The 24,777-nt window shown below is 35.3% G+C and overlaps 1 protein-coding gene across 4 annotated transcripts in view; it reads right to left on the minus strand.

The window, feature by feature from the left end:
• The window catches only part of ZZZ3 (zinc finger ZZ-type containing 3), a 101,414-nt gene extending 76,909 nt beyond the window's left edge, over positions 1–24,505 (minus strand). The window contains exon 1 of one of the 4 annotated variants that reach the window (XM_036026306.1): positions 24,336–24,505. The gene's annotated coding sequence lies outside the window, so the exon portion shown is untranslated. Of the gene's footprint in view, positions 1–23,681; positions 23,914–24,335 lie in introns of those variants that run through there. The other 3 variants (XM_028513561.2, XM_036026307.1, XM_036026308.1) reach the window with 3 other exon arrangements.
• Positions 24,506–24,777: the final 272 nt, after the last annotated feature.

The raw sequence follows: 24,777 nt of genomic DNA on the forward strand, positions 1-24,777 counted from the left end.
TTCAGACAGACTGTGGATCTAAATGTGAAGGGTAAAAAATAAGGTTACTAAGAAAAAAAAACAAACCCAAAAACAGGAGAGCAACTCCATGATCTTGAAATAGGCAAAGATTTTTTAATAAAACAATTCACAAGAAGCAGTATTTGAAAAATAGATCAGTTGGGTTATACAACAGTTTAAAACTTCTGTTCAGCAAAAGACACAATTAGAATAAATATGGAACCCACAGCGTGGCAGAAAATATTTGCAACTCATGTCTAAAACATGTTTTATAAATTCATTTAAACCAATAAGAACAAGACAGACAATCCAATGTTTTTTAAATGGGTAAAGACTTCACCAAGCATTTCACACACAATAGACATCCAATTAGCCAATAACATGTAATGATGGTCTACTTCATCAGTCATCAAAGAAATGAAAATCAAAATGAAAATGATTTTGCCCTGGCTGGCGTAGCTCAGTTGATTGAGCACGGGCTGCGAACCAAACTGTCACAGGTTCGATTCCCAGTCAGGGCACATGCCTGGGTTGCAGGCCATGACCCCCAGCAACCGCACATTGATGTTTCTCTCGCTTTCTCCCTCCCTTCCCTCTCTAAAAATAAAATAAATAAAATCTTTAAAAAAAATGAGAATGATTTTTTAAAAAGACAAAACTAAATGTTAACAAGAATGCGGAACAACCAGAAATCTCATATGTTACTGGTGGGAGTGTAAATTGATACTACCACTTTGGAAAACTGTTAGGCAATATCTACAGTTCAATAAATACATACCATATGACCCAGCCATTCATTTCCATCCTAGGTATACACATATACCCAGAAAGAAATGCATACATGTGGGGGGAAAAAAAGAAATGCATGTGTATGTTTATCTAAAGACATGTACAAGAATATTCATAACAGCACTATTTGTAACCACCTAAATGCCCATCAACAAGATATATTACTTGCTGACTACTCAGAATGAAATAGTATGCAACGGTGAAAATAACCTAATAGTTCATGCAACAATATAAAGCTCACAAGCATACTGTTTAGCAAAAGACAGATATGAAGAGCATATTGTCTGTTTATATAAAATTCGAGAACAGGTAAAACTAGTATGTGGTAATACAATTATTTAATTTAAGGATGGCTGAGCCAATCTACATGTACATATGCATATATGTGTGTATGCACAAAAGCTCACACAGCCTAGGATGCAAGCAGCACCAATCACTGTCCCTCCATGAGATCTGTTATATGGCTAATGATGCCGCCTAAGAGACAGGATTCTAGGGTGCAAGAAATAAGGCTGAAATTCTTCATGGCCAAGCAACAGAGGGAAAGAGCCCTAAAAGAACATCATTTAAACGTTTTACCTAAAGCTAGATAAACAACCTAAACTGTTCAATTTTGAAAGTCAAAAAAATCCCCTTAGTTAACTGATGACTTACAGGAAATGAGAATAGAAAGCATCTATATATCATTCTTAAATCCAAACTAGCTTGGTTATTCCTGGAACAGAGTAGCTCAGAAATGATTCTTGGACTAGCAAGACTGATTCATTTCAAGATACATTAATTAAGCACATGTTCTATACTATACACTTACCATCATTAAGACATGATCTCAGCTCTACACAACCATTTATCTTTAATGGACATTTGCAACTCAGATATTAGTAATTCAGCAAGGCCTATGTAAAATGTCTGATGTAAAGATCCCTCTACTTCAATTTTTATAAATGTTTTCCTTTCAACTTCTTGTTTTCATCTCTAAAGTTATTTTTCATAGCTGCCTAACTATATATATAGCATTTTTAAAATGCTTACAGATAACTGATTAAGTGCTTGCCTTAGAATAGTAAAAATGAGCCTTACATTTATAATGACTTTAAATTCAAATCGCACAATGCTGTATTTAGAATGGCTATGAATTTGTCAATTACGGTAGTCCCTGGCCCGGTAGCACAATTGGTTCAACTGTCGTCTGCATATGCCAAGGTTGCAGGTTGGATCCCGGTCAGGGCACATACAAGAAAAATCAACCAATGGATCAATAAAATAAGTAGAACACCAAATCTATGTTTCTGTTTCTCTCCCCGTCCTCTCTCTCGATTAAAAAAAAAATCAATAAATGAATTTGTCAATTAGAAAAAAAGGCTAAATTTCCATTCATTTTATTCAGTGACTTTTATCTTTAATGATGTGTTTAATGTCAGTTTTTTTAACAGTCACAGGTTATAAATGATTATTTTCCCCTTTCCAAAAGCCATGTTCCATCTGTCCTACAAATTTTCAATGGTTTTGGTCAACACAACAATCAAGGATAATAAGACTAGGAAAAGTCTGAAGAACAAATAATATAATCAAAGGAGATGAACCAATATAAAGATTAATTGAATTAGGACATTTAGCATTCCTTTCTCAGGACAGAGTCTTCCCATCAGAAATAATTTTTTGATATCAGCCCTGGCTAATGTGGCTCAGTGGACTGACTGCCAGTCTGCAAACCAAAAGGTTGCCAGTTCGATTCCCAGTTAGGGCACATGCCTGGGTTGCAGGCCGGGTCCCCAGCTGGGAGCGTGTGAGAGGCAACTCATTGTTTCTGTCATTGTGATGTTCATCTCCCTCTTTTTCCCCTCTCTCTGAAAATAAATTAAAATCTTTAAAAAAATAGTTTTTGATATCAATGTTAAAGCCTGACTATCCAAATTCAAAGACTTCAACTCTTACCAGATCTATAGCAATTACTTTAAGTTCTTGTACTTTTTTACTCTCATTTTCTCTCAGAGAGGACAAAACATTTTTACCAGCATACTAATCCACCTCTAAGTCACATCTAAGAATCTATAGTGAAGATTAAGGAGTTCCCAAGCTAGTTTCAACATTTCAAAAACTTACAACTGCCATAACAAATCTCATATAGTTGAATCTTTTTATATGCAGTATGTTCTGTAAAGTTGCCACAAACTCTGAATGAGCCCATATGAAACCATTTCTCCTAAAGGAAATACAAGGTTAAGTTCCTGCAAGCCTCTGGACATACTTGCATCAGCTGATCAATACTTAACTTTAATGTGTTTCTGCTTAAAGACACCTTATTTAATATACATTGTTGATTTATTAACATGGAACTCATTGCCAGGACTATAATTCATACTTGAATAAAACTTATCTAACACATATTTTCTCCATTATATAAATCACAACCTTATTGTACTTAAGAACTCTACACAGCATTTCAGCACTACACTTGGGGGTCATTTTAAATAAATAGCAAAACCTCACCCATCAGAAACACAAAATGCCAAAGACATGGCACTAAATAAATAGACCATGAAAAGAACACTGTTTACAGTATGATTGCTGAAAGAAGACAGAGCATAACCTTATTGAAGCTCAACTGGGAACATGTGCCTTGAGCAACTCAAATTTTTCACTACTCTGCACATGTCTGTGAATGACCATGAAAGCTCCAAGAGTACTGACTTTGGGGTTACATATTGATTTCAATAAGTAGGTAAGTATGTAAATATGGAACCCACAAATAAGAAAAATCAACTCTATTTACATTTTTATTATTAGTTGTTTCTTGACTAGAAAGTTGTATCAGAACATTAGTTATCTCCCACTGCTGACCAAAACGATTAATACAACTTGTTTGGTAAACAAAACCTTAGAAAATATACATCATGTGGGAAAATAATAAAATCTTTTATAGGAAAAAGGTTATCCAGAAAATACACATATGTAAAAACACATAGAAAATAACCTTTTTGCTTCTGCCTAGGAAAATTTAATGTACTAATATAGTTAGTTGGCTTAAGGTGTATCATTGTTTAGAACACATGACACTGCAAAAACATTAAAGCATTCTCAGAAACATAGTGCAATACACAACTGCAAGACTTCAGGACTTCAAGTTACAGTACCGTATGTGTGGAATACTTTCCTGGTTAGTTCCCTCGCTTTCTTCAGTGCTCTTGGACATCTCCATATCAGGCATCCCTGACAACCTACATATGATATTTCTTGATAGCCACTCTTCACCTCTACACAACCACCATCCCCATTGTCTTTACCATACTTTGTTTTTTCCACAGAACTTTCCACATGTCACGTGGATAAAGTCTTAAAACTGTTAACGGCTATCCAAAAACCTTCTAAGTAACCCCTAATTTAACTATATCCATTTTGTCCTAATATTTAGGCTATTTCTGACTTTTTTTACAATTGATTATAAATAACATTTTGATAAGCATCCTTGTATACTGTATGTCTGCATCCCTGATTACTTCTTTATAACATACTTACTGGGTTACAGGATATAACCTTTACTAGGCCCCCTTGATGGACAATGTCATGCTGCTTTTAAGATAAAGCTGTATTCATTGAAAATTTTAAATTTACTTAAAGTGATTCTACAAGAAAGTAGATCCAGATATGCTTATAAAGCCCACTTTACATATAGTAAACAAAGCTTATAATATGCTTTACTAATTTGCTATCACTCAATGTAGCTTAAAGTGTTTTCATGTTACTAATGATGAAATACAACTTTAGATTCCAGCAAACCAACTTATTATTTCGTTTAGTTTTTCCCTAATAAACCTAATCAACTTTTTAAATATAGAAGTTTAATCTGGTTTTTTATTAAGAAAAAGAAACCACTTCCATTCAAAGAAAGTATGACTGAAACTGTGTGGGTGTAAAGGGTGTCAGATTTTTTTAAAATTAATTCCTGCACATTAAAAAAAAAATCAAACTTGAAGCTGGCATGTCAAATACAGGGTGGGGCAAAGTAGGTTTACAAATGAGTACATGAAACAGTTTATTCTTTTATTATTATTTATTATGGTATTATTCTTTTTAAAATTTTTCCATTACAGGTGACACACATTATTATATTAGTTTCAGGTGTACACCCCAGTGATTAAACATTACGTAATTTACCAAGTGATCGTCCTGATAAATCTCACACCCATTTGACACTATAGTTATTAGAATATTACTGACTATATCCACTATGCTGTTCTTTATATACCAATAACTATAACAACCAATGTGTTCTTAACCCCTTCACCTTTCATCCACATCCCCAACCTCACTCCCATCTGGCAACCATAGAAATGTTGTCTATATCTGTGAGTATATTTCTGCTCTGCTTGTGCATTTTGTTTTACAGGGTTAATTGGTGATAGATATGTATTTATTGCCATTTTACTGTTCATATTTTCTTTTTTCCTTCTTCTTAAAGAAGACCCTTTAGCATTTCCTGTAATACTGGTTTGGCAGTAATCAACTTTAGCCTCTTTTATTTTCTTTTCTTCTCTTCTTTTCTTTTCTTGGAAGCTCTTTACCTGTCCTTCAATTCTAAATAACTTTGCTGGGTAGAGTGATCTTGGTTGTAGGTCCCTGCTTTGCCTCACTGAATATTTCTTGCTAATTCCTTCTGGCCTATGAAGTTTCTATTGAGAAAACTGCTGACAGTCTTATGGGAGCTCCCTTATAGCTAACTAACTGCTTTTGTCCTGCCACTTTTAAAATTTTCTGGCCTTAATCTTTTGCATTTTAATTATAATGTGTCTTGGTGTGGGCCACTTTGGTTTCAGAGTTTAGGACTCTGTGAACTTCCTAGACTTGTAACTAAATTTCCTTCACCCCAGGTTAGGAAAGTTTTCTGTCACTATTTTTTCAAATAGGTTTTCAATATCTTGCTCTCTCTTCTTCAGGCACTCCCATGATATGAATATTAGTACAAATGAAGTTTTCCCAGAGACTCCTTACACTATTCTCATTTTTTTGGATTCTTTTTCTTTTTACTTTGAGGATCAGGTGTTTTTTTTGCTTCCTTACCTTCCCAATCTCTGATCTGATCCTTTTTTAATTATTGTATTATTTTCTATACAAACTGTAAACCTACTTTTGCCCCATCCTGTATAGCAGAGACCAATAAAGATTAAAAGAGACACTTTGCTAGAAACTCTAACAAGGCATTCTGATATTTTTTTCAAGGTTACACAATGGTTATAAATACTGATTCTAACTGAGCTACTTTAACTTACCTAAGGAAATTTTTCTTATTGAAAAACCAGAGTAATGTGACACTGAGGTAGCAACATTTATCAGAGACACATGCTATGTTAAATGCCAACTGAGTATCAGAACTTAAGACTAAATATATCCCCCAGGAATTATGCCAAAAGTCACTTCATTCCATTGTTTTAAATGTCTTACAATTCCCCACAATAAGAGAACCCAGAGTGTAAAAAATTATTTACAGAGGAATGCAATACATCAGGGGGTAAAAAAGATGTGAAGTGTCATCAAGCTTCCCAATGAAAAAAAAGTTTTAATTAAACTGTCCTGCCTTATGAAAATCTAATTTTGGGTTTCAATTTCAAACACTTATCACAAAAGTCCTTTATTTTTTTTATATCTCTGTTTACAATATCCCTCTGATAACACCATCAAAATCTCACATTAAAAATACCTAAATAAAATATTCCAAATTAAATACTGCTTTATATTAAACCACTCTTGATGACTTAAGTTTTCATTAAAAAGTTTATCTTTACCTAGAAGAAATAATGTAATTTCTATTCAATTCTCTGGAAATGTCAGCATCAGTTTCATCATACAAAGCTATGTAAATTTCTACACACCAATGGAAAAGTCAGTGCAGACTCACATTTTAAACTAATCATACAAATACCTTTCCCTAGAAGTAAAAGGAAAAACTTTTATGATTCTGTAAATTCATAACAAGAATATAAATATTCCAGTTCAAAATCTTTCAAAAATTCTTGGGGTGGTGACCACACAATACAGTGTACAAATGATGTGTCATGTAACTGTACTCCTGAAACCTGTATAATTTGGTTAACCAGTGTCACCTCAACAAATTTAATAAAAAATAAAGAGTTAATACTACATATTTATATTAAGTTCAAAATCAGAGAAACCTATTCATTACAGCCTTTCATTACCTGAAAATAGCTATCTCCTCCCATTCTTCACTATTCATTCCTTCCGAGTCAGTCACCCCTTCTCCACATTAAGCACTTTCAATTCCTTCAAGAGTTCTCAGACACCTCATCTAGTTACTCTCCTGATACATCCAGTTTTTCATTTATATTCTTAAAATACATCTTTTCCAGAAGTGAGGCCAACATTGTAAATATGTCCTAACCAATTTGTAATACATATTGTATCCCTTATCAGGTACAGAATTCTCTTAATGCAGCCTGATACTTATTCTTTTAAGCCACTCATACTGTTGGATCTCTGTGATTATGTAAAACCAACTCCTAAAAGTCTCTATTAAATCCAGCTAGTTCTTCCCCCAAATGCAAAGGTTTCTCTTCTTAGTCCCACACCATTAAATCCCTCTAAAGCTTTTAAAGAAGTTATCACTTCCCCTTTTCCTTTGAGACTACCATCTTTACCTTCCCAACTCCTTCTAGTTTTCCTCCTTCTTCTAAAATACATTACATTTTCCAGCCCTGGCCAGGTAGGTATCTCTCAGTTGGTTACAGTGTGGTCCCAATACACAAAAGTTGTGGTTGGAACTCTGGTCAGGGCACATAATTACGGAGCTACTAAATAATGCATATAAGTGGAACAAATTAATGTTTCTCTCTCAAAATATTGATAAACTTTTTAAAAATTTAAGTTTATTAAGATATATTTTCCAAGTTTCTTCCCCTCCATTTCTTCATGCATTGGGATTCTTCATCTCTACTCCCCCCTCAAAATGTACATATCCTTTGCTAATCCTCTCTCCACAGGTAAAGCTGTAACTCTCTTTCAGATAATTTTAACCTTTAAACAGTTTATAGTTTATAATGCTAGCCGCAACCTCTACCTCAAACTTCAGACTAACATATTGTGAACTCTCAATGTAGATCTCCCAAAAGTATGTTCTATTCAACAAGTACAAATCCCTAGTCATTTTCTTCCTATTCCACCCAAATTACCTCCTCCCTTTGTCAACAATTGCAATGACAAATATCTAACCACCAAAACTAAAAAGCTTTGACTTTTTTTTTAATCCTCACCTGAGGATAAGCTTCACTGATTTTAGAGAGAGAAAGGGGGAAGAGGGGAGGGAGAAAAGGAGGGAGAGAGGTAGGCAGAAGGGCGCTTGAGATAGAGGTAGAGAGGCAGAGGCAGAGGCAGAGAGAAACATCCATCAGCTACCTCCTTGTATTCACCCTAACTGGGGATTAAACCTGTAACTTAGGTATGTGCTCTGACCAGGAATGTAATGTGTAATCTTTTGGCGTACCAGAGGATGGTCCAACAAATGGAGCCACCAGGCAAGGGCTTTAAACTTTTTTTTTTTTAGTCCTCACCCAGGGATATGCAAGATATCTTAACTCCTTCCTTTCCCCACCAATATATAATCAGCAAACCCTGCTTATTAACTTCCAAAATGTCTTGGGGCGGGGGGGGGGAGGGGGGGGGACAGACATTCTACTCTTTCTATCCCAATGTTAATCGCTCCAGTTCAGGCCCTCTTCACCCCATTAAACTAGTGTAGTCACCTAATTAGACTCCCATTTCAATCTAGTCTTCATCTGTTCACAAATATATGGCTTCATAAACACAGCCTTGAGTCTAGCTGTTCAGGACCCTAATTTAAAAACTTCTTTCTCAAAGCCCAATTCAATGATTTAACAGAGTACTCTCTCTCTTGCTCCAATAATGGTTAACTCTTCTATTACAGAATTTACAATGTATAGTTGGATATGTCTACATTTCCTACATGACTACAGGCTCTTCAAAAACTCATTTTTATTCTTAGTACTTTTATATTAGTGAATTGAATGGAATTCTGCTCACAGAATGTTTCCAACTGAATTTCCTACTTTTTAAAATTCCTCACTTTTAAGCAATGCGCACTACAGGTTTCTGCCTGTGGTTTCAGGCAAAATTTTAAAGTTTCTTTAGTTATCTACCCTTGCCTGCTGAATTGTTCAGAAATTTTTTAAGTACACCTATGTATTTATCCAAAGCATTAACAAAAATATTAAAATGGATGAGAACAAAAATAACCTTCTTAGATATATCTCTAAGTTTTACAATGATGCCTTTGTAACAGTTTAACAAAGGTTATTTTATACCTATTAATGTAATATTATTAATGCTGTGAGTTACCCTGTAATCCTCTACCTCACCTCCAAGGACGAAAAAATGACTTCTAAAACTACTGTTTTCTTTTTTTAAGTAAGACTTTTTATCTGTTTCTACTTTTCTGGCATATTCTGAGTCACTACAAATTAACGAAAGGTATTAACACCTCTTAGTTATTCTGTGTCATTTAAAAGTCATTTAAAAGCTATGGCATTAGCCACATAAGTAGAAAGCAGCTTCTTGGAATCCAATCAAGTGGTAAAGCAATTTGGGTGGAATTTACAGAATTTGACCAGGCAATGGAATTTAAAAAGTTACAGAATATTTATGAAAGGCTTAAACTTGAATTCAGAAGACACCAAAGGAGCTCCACTGTAATTATAGGGGCAATTTTTGTTACAGGTTCAACGTGTCCATCTGTGACATGAGAAAAACCACCTGGAAAGGCAGTTTCCAAGGCCAGTGTCAAGCTGATAATCAGCCTGTCAAGATATGGTAACTGATAATAAACTGTGTCACAGAAATTCCAAATTGCTTGAGACAAAACACTTCCTATGACTGCTCAATCTCCAAAATGAATTAGAATACAGAAATTAAGTATATCAAACCCATGATATTAATATTTCTATGTTAAGTTTAAAACTACACATATTTTTTCCTGAACTTCTTGTAATAGTTGAGAATTTTAAAATTACAGAATCTGACAGCTCGTGACTCTAAATTTAAAATAGTAACTGACTTCAGACTTGTGACTTTAAAGCTATTAAGAGTATTTGATTTGGTTAATAAGCAAAATTTGGAATAAGAGAAATTGTGACCCACTATAATTACAAGTTTCATTTATTAACTTTAAAAGAGTTTTAAGTATTTAGGCAAGTTCTTGTTGAAATTTTACATTACTCCATAGGGCATATAATAAGTACTAAAAATAAAGTCTGGTATATTAAATGTGTAAATATAAGGGTTGTAATTAAATTAAGCAGTAGTAATAGTAGCAGTACTAACAGCTAACATTCAAAGGGCATATTCCTACTGCTTAACACTGTTCCAAGGACTTTACAGTGTAAACTCACTCACTGAAAAAATCATCACTGAGATCACATGAACTAGGCATTATTACGGGCTCTGAGAACCAAATCAGTGAACAAAACACACTTAAACCTTCATGGGTCTTATATTTCAATAAGACAACAAAATGCCAGGTATGATTACTACTATGAAGAAAAATAATGGCATGAGGCTCACACAAGTATCATTCATATAGAAGTCTATATAAATAATGCGCCTTTAAAACTCCCTCACTAGGGAAAACCTCTCTAGGGAATGTGACAACTGAACCTCAGAACTAAGTGAGAGAGCAAGCCATTCAGGTAAGTTTATGAGAAGGGTATTACAGGAAAAGAAAACAAATACAGAAGTCATTTTACTAGGGAAGGATATTTTAAGGAAGATTTAATTGTTCAACTAGAACTACTAAAATATATTAAAGTGTCATCCCCACCCCCAACCTAGGGAAATAAAATTATTCTTAGTTTATATTAAACTTGCCAGATTATTAATGGAATAAAATGTGTAAGTTGAACTTAAAGACAAGTTTTTTTTTGTTTTGGGATTTTTTTTTAAGATTTTATTCATTTTTAGAAAGGGGAAGGCAGGGAGAAGAGGGAGAGAAACATCAATGTGTGGTTGCCTCTAACATGCCCCCTACTGGGAACCTGGCCTGCAACCCAGGCATGTGCCCTAGACTGGGAATCAAACTGTCAAGCCTTTGATTCACAGGCCAGTACTCAATCATCCACTGAGCCATACCAGCCAGGGCTCAACGGCAAGTTTTAAAATTTAATTACTCAATATATTTTAGCAAAAATTATAAATGGTCTCCTCTACACCCAAGAGTAGCCATAGACAAAAGAAAACAATGAAACTTCATTGCTCTACACAATTCATTAGAACTACAGACATAAGTTTATTAAATGAAACATATCACAGAATAAAATTTCCTCTCTAAGCAGGGTTGTCTCCCTTCCAGCATGAAAATCATAAAGAAGTAAAATGCGATTTAAGTAGTGCTCATTATTTAATATTATCTTCCTAAGAGGCCTCTTTTTCCCTTACTGATCTTGCTTTGAATTTAGCTAAAACTAGTCCTTACTGTTGTCCTTAAGTTTCGCAAATGTTAACTCATTCAGAGCTTTAGCCTCCCCACACTCTTACGCATTACTTTTTGTATTAACCTTTACTTATATACCATTATGTGGGTATTCTTGATGTTTCCCTTTGAAAAAGATTAGAAATGAAGGAAGTCATAATTTTTTAAAGATGACTCATACACTTTTATCCCCTCAATGGAAATATTTTGTAGTTTTAATAACAGATTTCATTTTTAAGAGCTTTCTATCAATATTGTTCAGATTATCTGTCGTCATTACCAATCTTTTCTCTTAAGTTTCTGAAACTGGCTTTTCTATTAATTCCTACCTACTATAAACTCTAAGGTAACAGTCACTACCTTTGGATTCTCATGACTTTCATTTTTATCTGGGAAGCAAATAGTGTTTTGAAAAGCATGATGAGCTTTGGAATCAGGCATTTTTCACTTACTAGCAAACTTCTCTGAGCCTCCATTTCCACATCAATAAAATAACAAATAGCATTAACTAAGCACTTATTTCATATTAAGTACCTTATATACTCTATACATGAGTAGAAAGTGCTGTATCATTTATGAGGAAAAAAAAGGCTTAGAGGTAAATAACTTCTTAAAGTTACAGAGCTCATAAATAAAAGAGCCAGACCCTGGCCAGTGTAGCTCCATAGGTTGGGCACTGTCCAGCAAAGCAAAGTCATCAGTTTGATTCCTAGTCAGGGCACATGACTAGTTTGCAAGTTCTGTCCCCCATAGGGGCATGTATGAGAACAACTGACTGATGTTGATTCTCTCCCCTTCTCTTTCCCTCCCTTCCACTCTCTCTAAAAAATAATAAAATGTTTTAAAAAACAATGCTAGAGCTGGATTTATTAAATCCAAGTCTGATTCCACCTCACGTTCTATTTTTTTTTTTTACTGCACCATAAATCAGTGACTATAAAATGAGTCTGTTATCCAAAAGAGATATTCAATAGTAGTTAATTCCATATGCCCATCACTGCTCCTCCTTGTTGGTCAGAATCAATTTCACACCAGCAATTCTCTTCAACTTTTAGATTAAAAAGCCAGCAAAGCATTTATCAAAAGCTCTGATAATCTTTATTAGTTCATTGTTCAATTAACCCACTAATTAAAACCAAAAATATTATATTATGCCAAACATATTCTTAAGATACTTTTGTTAAGAGAGCCTTACATACAACAGTAAAAACCCATGATTAGGGGAACATAAGTCAGGAAGCTGAACTATCTAATTCAGCATATTATGCTATTCATCCTCAAAATTCTTAAAATACATCATAGTGAAGGAAAGGCTTAAAAAAAAAGTCATTCTGTGAGTTATTCAGATCAAGACAACAGAAATACTTAAGAGTAGTTTTCCAGAGACCAACCAACTACCAAATGGACAAGAACTCTACAACTGTAACATCATGGAACTATAGATAGTAAGTTTCTCTTAATTATTTTCACATATTCTCTTTGTACATACATTAGATTGTGGCTAGGCCTAAACACTACCATTCATATCACTTTAAAGCCTACAAATCAGGTAAACCAATCTGAATGGAAAGAAATAATTAGAAAAACAATATATATTTTTCAGTTTTTTTAAAGTAAAAAGAGAGGATTATGGATTAAAGTTTGTAAGTAGTTTTACTATTAAGCTGTAACAAGGTACTATACTGAAGGACTTGTAAATGCACCAGGTGATTTGTATTTAACAGGCTGAAGGTGAGAATGACTTAAAATAGGCAAAAGAAATCGTTTTTGGAATTATGAAAATGTTCTAAAACTGGATTGTGGAGAGGGTTGCAGAACACTGAATTTACTAAAAACCACTGTAATATAAGCTCAGAAAGAATATAACTCTGAAACCCTCCCTCAAAAATCTGTAGTTAATAAGGTGACCAGAATGCTCCTTCCTTATATTACTACCTTGAAACTAACACCAGCATTTAGATCTACTGTTCTGCAAATCTGCGTATCTTATTTGAGCATGTTTGGGCTTCCAGATACTGAATTACATTGTAGTCCTTTTTAATAAACAAATGCAGTTTTTGAACATGACACCACTGTGCAAAATTTTATCTAAGACAATGACCAGTAAAAAAAGTCTTACTAAAATTACATGCAAAAAAACAAGATATATAAAGGAACATAAGAGTTTGGATAAATAACACCTTGATGAATAAATTTAAAAGATTTGTATTTCTAAAGGTCAAAGTATCCAAATCATAACTCTTCCAGTTCTGTTATGTCTAAAATAGCCCTTGAATATAACATTTGGAAGAAAATTCAAATGCTAGTATAAAATGTGATAGAAAAAAAGTTCATTAGAATATACACTATGGTCCTGAAACAAGGAAAGCCAAATAACATACATAAATACCCCTGATGATAACAAACCAAACTCCAAAACAAGAGTCTGAATGCAAGAGTTCTGAAAACAAGAACTCTTGTCTGAAAACAAGAGTTCATATCCCAAACCCAGAATTGAGCACCTGAATGACACTGAGCAAGATACTTAATCTCTGCTTCAACTTGCTCATTTGCAGAATGAGGGTAACATTAACTATCCTTACAGGGTTCTTGTGAGAACCAAATGAATACACTCTTTATATGTATCTAGCACACAGAAAATTTTCAGTAAATCTTGACTTATTAGTATTACTTTGTAGTTTTAAAAATTATCTTGGGCAGTCCTTCACAACCTTCAATATACATTCAAACTGCCTGGGAATCTATAGTTAAAATGAGATTCTGTTACTCAGGAAGAGCTTGCTGGGCACCTGAAATTTGCATTCCTAGTAAGTGCCCAGAAAGGTACTAAGGAAAGGGACTTTTGAGTTACAGGGCCAGTTCTTACTTCAGCACACATCGGGATTATCTGGAAGGCTAGTTTACAGCACAGACTTCTGGGTTCCAACCTAGGATTGGAGAGAATTTGCATTTGTAACAAGTTCCCAAGTGATGCTATGCTGCCATTCCCAGGCCCATATTTTGAGAACTACTGCTCAAAGGTTCCTAGCTAGCATGTACATCAGAATCACTTGTGAGGTGTTTGTTTGGGGTTCTCTGATTAAATGTATGTGCCCTGACTATACTCCAGTATTGGTTCTCAAAGTGTGGTCTCCTAACCGATTAAATCTGAAACACTAGGAGTGGGGCACAGCCATTCATTATTTTTTCAAAACAAGCATATCTTCCAGGTGATTATGATGCATGCTAAAGTTTGAGAACCACTGCCTTACAGTTACAAATGAATCAGAATTTCCTTGGTGAAATTTTGCTAACTACAGAAAGAAAACTATCTACAGGTTAAACCGGAAAATATCCTTACTCACTAGCCAAGTAAGAACAGCATTTATTCAAATCTAGTGGTAACCCTGTAACCTTTACGTAGGTTAACTACTCTCTACCTCATTCTTCATAAGATAATGTTCTCCTATAACATGATGTTTCCCCAAAGTCAGACATTTAAAGTCTGAGAAAAACAAAAACCTTTTTAAAGAAGTAAGACAAAAACTTTGCATGACATTTAATTTCCACAAAAGCTCAACAAATACAAGATCACTAGAGTCTGAAATGTATGCATGTGCTAATCTTAAAATTATTCTGGAACAAAATAGCTAATTTCAATGCACTGGCCCAAAATTTATTTATAAAGGAAATTAAGATACACTTTCCAGCTAGTCATGGGACTTAGCTGAAAGGAAAAGTATGTGCATGAACACAGCAATAAATCTTTCACTGTCTTTCTTTAAAATTAAGAATTGAAAATGGGAGGTGTAGAAAAGATGATGCAAAGGGAGGACTTATGGGAAGAAAGTTGCACTTACATTTGAAGCCAGCCTGAAAGTAAGTATCAAGTAAAGCTCTTAGCTGATTCTCAATTTTTCAGTAGCCTACAATTTGATTTTATAATCTGCATACCACAATGTCATACTGTTCATAAATGTAAAATAAGTTATCTTAAAAGTAAAATGGCTTAAACTTAACATGGGATTTTTTTTCATGGGGAGAGGGACACTCACAACATTCTCAAAAACAATACAGGATACTGGAGGGTGTCTGTGATAAAAATTAGAATGGGAATGAATCACTGCTCAAAAGGAATTCAAAGAATGAAAACAAAGCTGCCAAGTCATAGGATGAAAGCCCAAAAAGCCATTAGCTGATCAGGAATGCTGTACTAAAGTATTCAAAACAAAAACTTTAAGTGGAAAAATAAAAAAATAAAATAAAATAAAATAAATAAAAGCTGAGGTGCTTTTGTAGACCATCAATGACAGCAAATTAAAAAGTATCCTGTTGCCCAAGCAACATTAAAACAAAAAGAGGTCTACCACACAATCTGAAAGCAAAGGTTTTTCTTTGATGTCCAATACCTCCTAGGGAGTTCTTGAAAACTATGAATGCCATGAGAAAAGTTTAAATCAAAGTGCTGAAATCTCCAGGTATAAAATAGATTGAGTTCTAAGATATCTCAGGTTACTCATATCAAAATAAGATAAAAATCCAGTAACATTTACGAAGGAAATTAAAACCCAAAAACACACAAAATTGCTGAGAAATTAGACATCAAAATAGTGGTTTCCCAGGGAAGAGAGAGGAGTTTTAATAACTAGAATAGGGCACAAGACAGTTTCTGGGATTTGGATAATGTTCTCCTTCTTACTAATAATTACACAGGTGTGTTCATATTGTAAAAATTCACTGAATTGTACACTTATGGGAACTTTCTGTGTATATTATACTTTAATCATACCTACATTTTTTTTAAAAAGCAGAGAGGGAAAAAAGGAAATTTCTCCCTCAGGAAATACAACATATTACAGCAGAAACATTTAAAAATTATATTCAGAGACGTATTACAAAGTTCCTCAAAGACTATCAGTAGATAAATCTCACGCACATACCTTTTTCAGGAGGAAAAAATCTTGGTATCTCCCTCTACAATACAGCCAAACCAATAAAAAGCTTTAGTTCACTTTATGATACACACAAATCTGTATACTAATGAGGGAAGTGTATACAAACTATGTATGTTTCCTTAAATTTCTGACCTATTAAAAAAAGAAGAAAAGAAAAAAGAGCCCTGGCCACGTGGCTCAGTTCGTTGGGGCATCCCACACACCACAAAGTTCAGGTTTGATTTCCAGTCAGGGCATATACCTAGGTTGTGGATTTGATCCCAGGTCGGAGAATATATGAGGACAACCAACCAATGTTTCCCACATCAATGTCTGTCTGCCTCTCACTCTCTAAAACCACTAAGTATTCCTTGGGTAAGGGTTAAAAAAAAAAAAAAAAGCAGCTAGTAAGGAGGGTAAATAAGTGCCAGAATACAGTTAGCAACTGCTATTTCCTGGACTATTTTAGTGCCAAAATTTCACAAATCCACTCATCCCTTTATGGGGTAGCTGAAGACTGGTAGAAATAAAAGGTATAAATTATGTTCCAATACCTTTAAATTTCACCCAAACCAAAGTAGAAGGAAATTTCATCACATAAAGTTCTTCATCTGCAATTCTCTTTATGTGATCCCCAAGCACTGGATACAACTTTTCAAATATTTACTATGGCTTCACACTCAAAGTTAATTTGGATTTTCTTCCTGCATTAATGCAATCATACTAATCTGTAAGCAGCAGAAAATGTTAAAATAGCTTTGGAGCTATCTCAGTTCTAAACTGTAAATACAAACATCAGACTTTCTAGAATGATTATTTTAAGATTTGGAATAATTATTTCACAAAGAAAAACATCGTACCTTCCTAAACAAGAAGAACTTTCAATATTAAAAAAACACCTTCTTTGGCATGAATGTCCTCACTAACAGTCACCTGGATTTCTTAGATTTCCATACTCATTAACTTTCGGTAAGTGCACCACATTGCCAAGCTGAATTCAGGTATGGCAATGGACTTAAGTACAACTAAAGGAAGATACCTTGAGTCCTAGCACTACCAATAAGCACTTTTTCATTAAGTATATTAGAAGCATATGATGTCAAGTTGTATATGACTGTGTTTAAAAAGGAAATACCTTAAACATACACCCTAAATTGCTATTCTTGGAAGTTTATTTCTCTAATTCTACAAAATCTACCAAAGTAGTTTTTCTCTTTATAGTCTCTAGCACTGTACTCTTAGGTAGTTTCATATCATGTCATTCAAGAAAGGAGAAATTGCCTAATTTCTTTTAATCCGCCTAAAGTCTGGGGAATGGCAAAAGGATATTTCAAATTTTGGCTGACAAGAAAAAAAAATTGTAAAACATTGTTTTGTACAGAATAACCTTTATTATCATCAATTTATAAAGTGTTCTTAAAAATCAATCAGAAAGCAAACAATAAAGAGACCACAGCAGCCCTGACTGGTGTGGAGTGGGCTGGGCGTCGTCCTGCAAACCAAAAAGGTCAATGATTTGACTCCCGGTCAAGGCATGTGCCAGGATTGCCAGTCAAGTCCCGAGTTGAGGACCTTCGAGATGTGATGTTTCTTTCTCCCTCCCTCCCCCCTCACAAACAAACAAACAAACAAAATTTTTAAGAAAAGAGAGACCAGGGCAAATTATATTAAACATGTCAAAGAATCATCTAAAAAACAATATTAGTATTTTTTAAAGTTTAGGATAAAAATAAACAGTATCAAATGTAGACATTTAAAATGTAAAAATGAAGCAACAATATAAAGGACTATTTAATAAGAGTTAAGACAATTACCAACTTAGAGGAAAACATTTAGATTCTCACCTTATACCAATACCAGATGAGGTTCAAAACTTAAAATTTATTTAAATCTAACTCAGAAGAATTGAGGAAACAGCATTCAATCAGTATTGTTTATTTATTACATTTCTGGAGAAGGAGGAATTTCATAAGATTAGAAATAATACAAAATTAGGTCAAAAGATTTATGTCAGTTTAAAAATTTTTATCTTAAAAATTCACAAAAGAAATACATAAAGTAATGTTTCACCTCAGTAGCAATCTAAGAAAAAAGGTGGTATGACTTTCACCTATTAAGTTATTATAAATAATATTTAATGTTGAGGTAGAGAACAGCAGCCACTCAAGGTAAACATAAATTGATACTTCTTTAAAAATGTATACTAATTTTAGAAAGAGAGGAAGGGAGAAACATCAATGTGAGGATACCAGAAACATTGATCAATTGCCTCCCACAGCCACCCCAATTGGGGACTGAACCCATAACTAAGTTATTATGTGCCCCGACCAGGAATTGAAACCCCAGCCATTTGTTGTACAGGGTTGTGCTCCAACCCAACCAAGGCACACCAAATTGATACTTTTTACAAATACTGTAACAAAGGGTTGTAAGAGCCTTTAAAATGTACCTAAAATTGATTTCTGGCAATATACTAGATAATAATACTATGTATAGAAAACATGCATAAACACTCTTCACACCGTTATTTTATGTATGCAAGAAAATAGGGGAATGATACGTCTGTACATGGAACATCATACAGCCATTTATGATGATGATTATGAAGATTCATTGTGAAAATGGGAAAATGTTACCTAACATTAGGTTAAAAAGCAGGACATGAGATCAGATGTGTTTTATCTACAAGTATGTACAACATATATATTTAAAATGGAAGAAACATGTCAAAATGTTGATAGTTAATTTCCAAGATTTAAAATCCTCAAGATAGTCATTAAAATCATTAGAACACACACATGAAGTCTAAATTGATGTATTAAAAGAGACTAAGGCGGCAAGTAAAGAAGCAAAGAAAATCTACTAAAATATGAAACATGTCTCACCTCAGGACACTCAGTGCAGTGTGTTGGGGATAAAGACTCAGTATCAGGATTTAAACTATAGAACTGAATCATCCAGACAGGCCATTTACTAAATCTAATTATCTGCTTTGAAAATTCCTTCATCAACATCATATTTAGACAATTATTCAATCACTACTAATATCAAATATTAAGTTCAGTAAAGCCTTATATGAAAAGTAATCTGTTGAAATATTAAATAAGGGAATAAATAAGTAGGTAAAGGCAATAAAATTAAAAGAAATTCCTTACACAACAGCACCATTGTTATTAGTATCATCAGATGCATTAATGCATAAAATGCATTAACAAATCTTTGAAAATGTTTACTCTGATAAAAATCTTTTAAAAAGACACCAATTTCTTATTTCCTTAAACACAGGACATGGAGTAAAAGTTTACTTATGACTGAGGTCATCACTGCAACACATCATGTATACACCTCTACTACATTGGGATTTGCTCAGAAGTTAATGATATACGACTGTATGACTCCATGTAATGGCCTTAAAACACTATTAACTTCCACAGTTCCATCTTCTTTTTAATAGCTCTTCTTCCTCTTCCCTTGAAATAAGATGACAGACATTTCAGCTGTCAGTGTGCCTAACTCCAATTGCCAATTCTGTGGATTATAATCTGTGAGCTAAAAAAAAAAAAAAAATCAGATAACCAATCCCGATAGGACTACAAAATTTCAAGTTATTTACTCCAATTAGTAGTTTCTGAACAAAGATCTTAAGATTATTGTACTTGATTAAAACAGTTATTTTTAAGGCTCAAGATTCTTGCTGTTTCATGTAGCTGGTGTCACTGACACTCAAAATGTCCTTGAATTGCTAATATAATGGAATTCCAAAAATAATATATAATAAAGTAACTGAATATGTATTTAAATCTCCTCACAAAAAGTTACTCAACTCACTTGTCTCTTGACAAGAATTACCCAAGTAAATGAAAGCAGCTAAAAAAAAACAAAAAACCCCGAAAGAAGAGGACAAGTTCAAATGAACAGTGAAGTCCATATTCCATGGTTTTAAAAGTAAAGGCTTAGGACTTTGGGAAATATTTAATGTAGTGTTTTTTAAAATATAATTATAGTGGTTACTAGAGTATTAACTACAAAATGTGCACTGCAGTGTGTACCACATCTATAGTTAATACTACTTTAAAAATCAAAAAGTCTTGCCCTGACCATCCTGGCTTAGAGGGTTGAGCATCATCCCACAAACCCAAGAGGTCACCAGTTCGATTCCAGTCAAGGTACATGCCTGGGTTGCAGGTCAGACCCCCAGCTGGGGACCAGCGAGAGACAACTGATAATGTCTCTCTCTCACATGGATATTTGTTTCTCTCCCTTTCTTTCTCTCTCCCTTCCACTCTAAAAAAAGGTAAATAAAAATCTTAAAAAAATAATAAAAATATTTTTAGCAAGTATTCTTTGTAATTAAATCCAGACTAAATTTTCATATGAAATTAGTTTTTTTTAAAGCACCTGCAACATACTTTTACTGAGGTTCCTGGTCAAGTAATTTACTGCAATCTCTCTTGGACACTGATTGAAGAAGAAGAAATACAATAAATGCACATTTTTAAAAAATTACAGATTTTATTTATCTGAGAGAGGGGAAAGGAGGAATTGAGAGAGGGAGAGAAACATCAAGCAGTTGCATCTCAACATGTCCCCAAACCAGGGACCTGGCCAGCAACCCAGACATGTGCCCTCATCAGGAATCGAACTAGTAACCTTTTGGTTACCTGGCCGATGCTCAATCCACTGAGCCACACCAGCCGCGGCTAAAATTTATATTCTTCATACAATTAATAGGTAACACAGGTTCTACCCTATGTAGTTAACCAAGTTACAAGTCTACAAAAATTAGCATTCTGTTAGACCTTAAGAAAAACATCAGTGTCAGTATTATATTATCACTACTGTTCCTTTTCTGATTACTGAAGCTCATTAGCTGTCAGTAATATGACACTAATAGCTGAGAAAAAGCAAAATAAAATTTCTTGGTTAAGTTTTACTCAAGCAAACTCAAATCATGTGAGATACATTTCTCCTCTTCCTTGGATTTTCTGAGGATATTCCTTACCAAGTCTCTTAGAAAATTTAGCATGTACCAGCCTGTAAAAGACCACTAATTCCCAAAATCCACTACCAAAAGTATTAATAGTTTATAAAACAAAGTTGTTAGAGTATGGAACATATAGTATTGTGAGGATGAGGTGCAACCAAGAACTACCAAAGGCCCACCAAGCAAAACTTCGCAGATACCTTTGCAAAGGCCATTACAGCCGTGACCTTTGAATCCACTGTAATTTTCACAATTTCCTACCTTTAAAAATAATAAAATGTATTCAATAAATGTTGGTTAACAAGGTCTATACCTAAGTAAAGTTTCAATTAAATACCAACTTCAGCTGCTGACTTTTTGACAGGTGATATATATCAAGCAATTTGGGGGGAGGACTGAAAACTGTCTGAAAAAATTATTTAAGAGGAAAAAAATCACCTCAAACACTGATTCCAAATTTTGGTCAACCCAGGTTGCCCTGCAACAACCATCATGTGCCTCCCTATTCCTGGTCCAGGACTCTGTCAACCTTCTACCTTCCTTTTTGCTCTGCAACTTTCCCAATTTCATTTCAGTATCAACCATGTCTCCTTTACCCCTTTCCCACATCATTAAGTATAACCAATGTTTTCGGTTCTCAGGTTGGTGCTCAATCCACTGAGCCACACTAGCCAGGGTATAACCAATATTTTTACCCAAATTATTACAATAGAAAAGCCACACTGCCCAAAAATAGCAAACATTTTTCTTATGTGAAAGATCTAATAAATAATATTGCTGGAAAGTTTGAAAGAAAAAAATACAAAAAACTATTGTAAAATTGCTGCTCAGCAACTTTTGAGTATATTTTTATTAACTACTCCTATTATCAGTCACTCACCTGTTAAGCTCACTACATTGCATGGTCAGAACTATTATTTTAATTGAGCATAACTTTTAAAACTGCTGAAAAACTCCTATATACATACTTGGGTTATAGTTTAGAATTTGTTAAGTATTATAAAATATAAAAATGAATATAAGGGTAAATATATAACACAAACATGTAACATAAAAATATAAACCCCAACCACAAGATATTTATTTCTTTAGTATACATGCTACCAAAGCAAACACAAGTATTTATTTCTTTAAATCCTATTTTATGTGAACTTTATTTTTACAAAGGTACCAGCATACTAAATCTCTAGCACAAAAATAATTGTGCTATTCTGCAAGATATTTTCACAAAATCTGTACAAAATTATTTTTATAGCAAGAATGCATGAGTCAAGACAATATGCATATAACACTAAATAAAAATGAGTAGGAAAAAGTTTATGATTGCTAATATTGTTGATAGTGTATATTAATATAACATCCCTCCACTTCCTTCTCTTCATGAAGAAAACTAATACATGGAAAATATCTAAAATACACAGCTATCACTGAGAGTGGTCAGAAAGTCAAGACTGGAGAAGGCAATTTGGTCGAGTATAACGGAATTTTCTACTTTCTGTATACTTTTCTGTAATAAGTGTGGAGGCAAGTATCACTTTTGTAGTTTAAAAAAAAGTTATGGGTTATTTAGTTAACTGATTAGTTTTATAATTAATTTCCCACTAAGAATACTAAATAAACCCAAACAATGCTGAAGAATATGAAAAGTCTACTGTACATTCATTTTTTATAAGACATTAGAGTTGGAGAAAATTCAATTTGATGTCAAACTCATTTAAGAAAAACTGAACTCAAATTTTGATGCCACAAGTTACAAAGTTTGCTTTTAATTAAAAATTTGACTTAAAATATCCACTATTACCTTAAACATGCAACCTAAAACAACCACTCCTGATCAAAAATGGCAACCTCGCAACACAGTAGTAATCTAAATCTTACCGATAATTATGAGTAAAAAAGCACGTACTTACAAAAAGATTAAAAAAGTAATTTTATTCTGACATCAAGTATTGTCAGAGATATAAAGGGTCCCTCCAAATACTACCAAAAGTTATTGTAAATAAAAAGTAATATAATGTCATGGGGAAATTATCAATGTCCAAATAAATGGGAGTAAATGATATCCAGAGAGAAGAAATGAAAGGCGCTCTGTTTTGAGCATCTGCGAATGGCCAGTGGAGAAAGGCACCATGGAAGAAACAAGCGACAGAATGGTTAATAGGTCTGGAATTCTATAGAAAATGGCAACAAGGAGAATAACTGACAAGAACGTTTAAAAGTATGAGGAACAGTATCCCTTGGAACCGTCATGTTTGCGCGAGCACAACTCCAGACTCCGTGAGTTGGGACGGGGTGGAACTATTTATTATTGCGCGGGGGAGAGGTGCCCCGGCTGAGAGATGCACACTGCAGGTGGCGTAGCGCCGGCGGAGGGGAAGGGTGGGGGAAAGAAGGCCGTTTTGCTTCAATGGGGTCAACATATTCCCTTCAAGACTACAGGAATGTAACACAACGCGTCTCCCAGCACCAAGAGGCACTCGCTCCCGGCCCCTCCCTAACAACTTGCCTTGTACAAAGAGTTGCGGGTCCCAATCCCCCGGAACCCAAGGCTCCGCCATCCAGGACAACCGCTCAGCCAACAAGGTCCCGCGAGAATCGAGAGATCTCGCGATACGAACCCACTGGCATCTCGCGAGTTTCCTCCAGAACAACATGGCGGTACAGGAAAACCAGTAGTTCGGGAGTTAAAAAGTGCTTCATTAATAAACTGAAGAACGTGTAAAATAGAGAAAGAGCAGGAAGTCTTTTCCGCGTTGCATTTCTCATTTCCCCTAGTATAAAAGAAAAGTGGCAAACAATTCTAAAATCTCTGTTGACCGGTTATATGGTTATATTAACACAGCATTCCCCAGCCTCAGCCAGCCTGTCACGTGGAGGCAGATTCTCCCCGAGCCCATCACGTGGGCCGCTGCAGACCAGCGCGCGTCCGTTGCCCTCCCCGCCCCCCTAGTCGCCTAAACACACGTGCGCGCGCACCCCTACCCCACGTGGGGGCTTCGCCGTCGCCGCCGCCGCCGTTTCCAGCCCCCCCCGCCCCCCCCGCCAACACTCGACTCCAAATCCGGGTCCCAGAGCCAAACGTATCCTGGGTTCCCTCCTCCTCTCCCGTTTTCCGTCCCCCGCTCCTGGCCCTCACCACGTGCCCAGAGCGCCTGCTCACCTTTCTCGCGGGGCTAGTGGCCGCGGGCCACTCGGGGAGGTGCCGCTGTCGTGGCCACTCTCCGCCCCCGCCACAGCAATTGCTCGGGTAGCCGTCGCCGCAGGAAGCTCGACAGCGGGGCCACGGCGCTTCCAGGTGGGTCCCCGCCTCCCGCTCCTGCCACTTCCCTCAGCACCAGCGGCTCCTTCCGGTCCCCTCCTTTCTCCTTCTCGCTGGGACTGGCGGGCGGCGCCGGCTGCAGGCGTGCTCACTACACCGCCTACTGGTAACTACAGCAGATGCAGCACCGGCTGGCCGGGGACTGCAGAAGTCTGTCTGCGCCATCCGCCCCCGCCCCCGAGCGAGGATTGATCTGAGGGCAGGACACAGTACATCCCTTTAGATAGTCTAACTTGGTCCTACCCCAGTAGGAAAGGCGTCCCATTAGCTCTGCTGTTGGAAA

Source organism: Phyllostomus discolor, chromosome 5, assembly GCF_004126475.2.
Source record: "Phyllostomus discolor isolate MPI-MPIP mPhyDis1 chromosome 5, mPhyDis1.pri.v3, whole genome shotgun sequence".
Classification (NCBI taxonomy): domain Eukaryota; kingdom Metazoa; phylum Chordata; class Mammalia; order Chiroptera; family Phyllostomidae; genus Phyllostomus; species Phyllostomus discolor.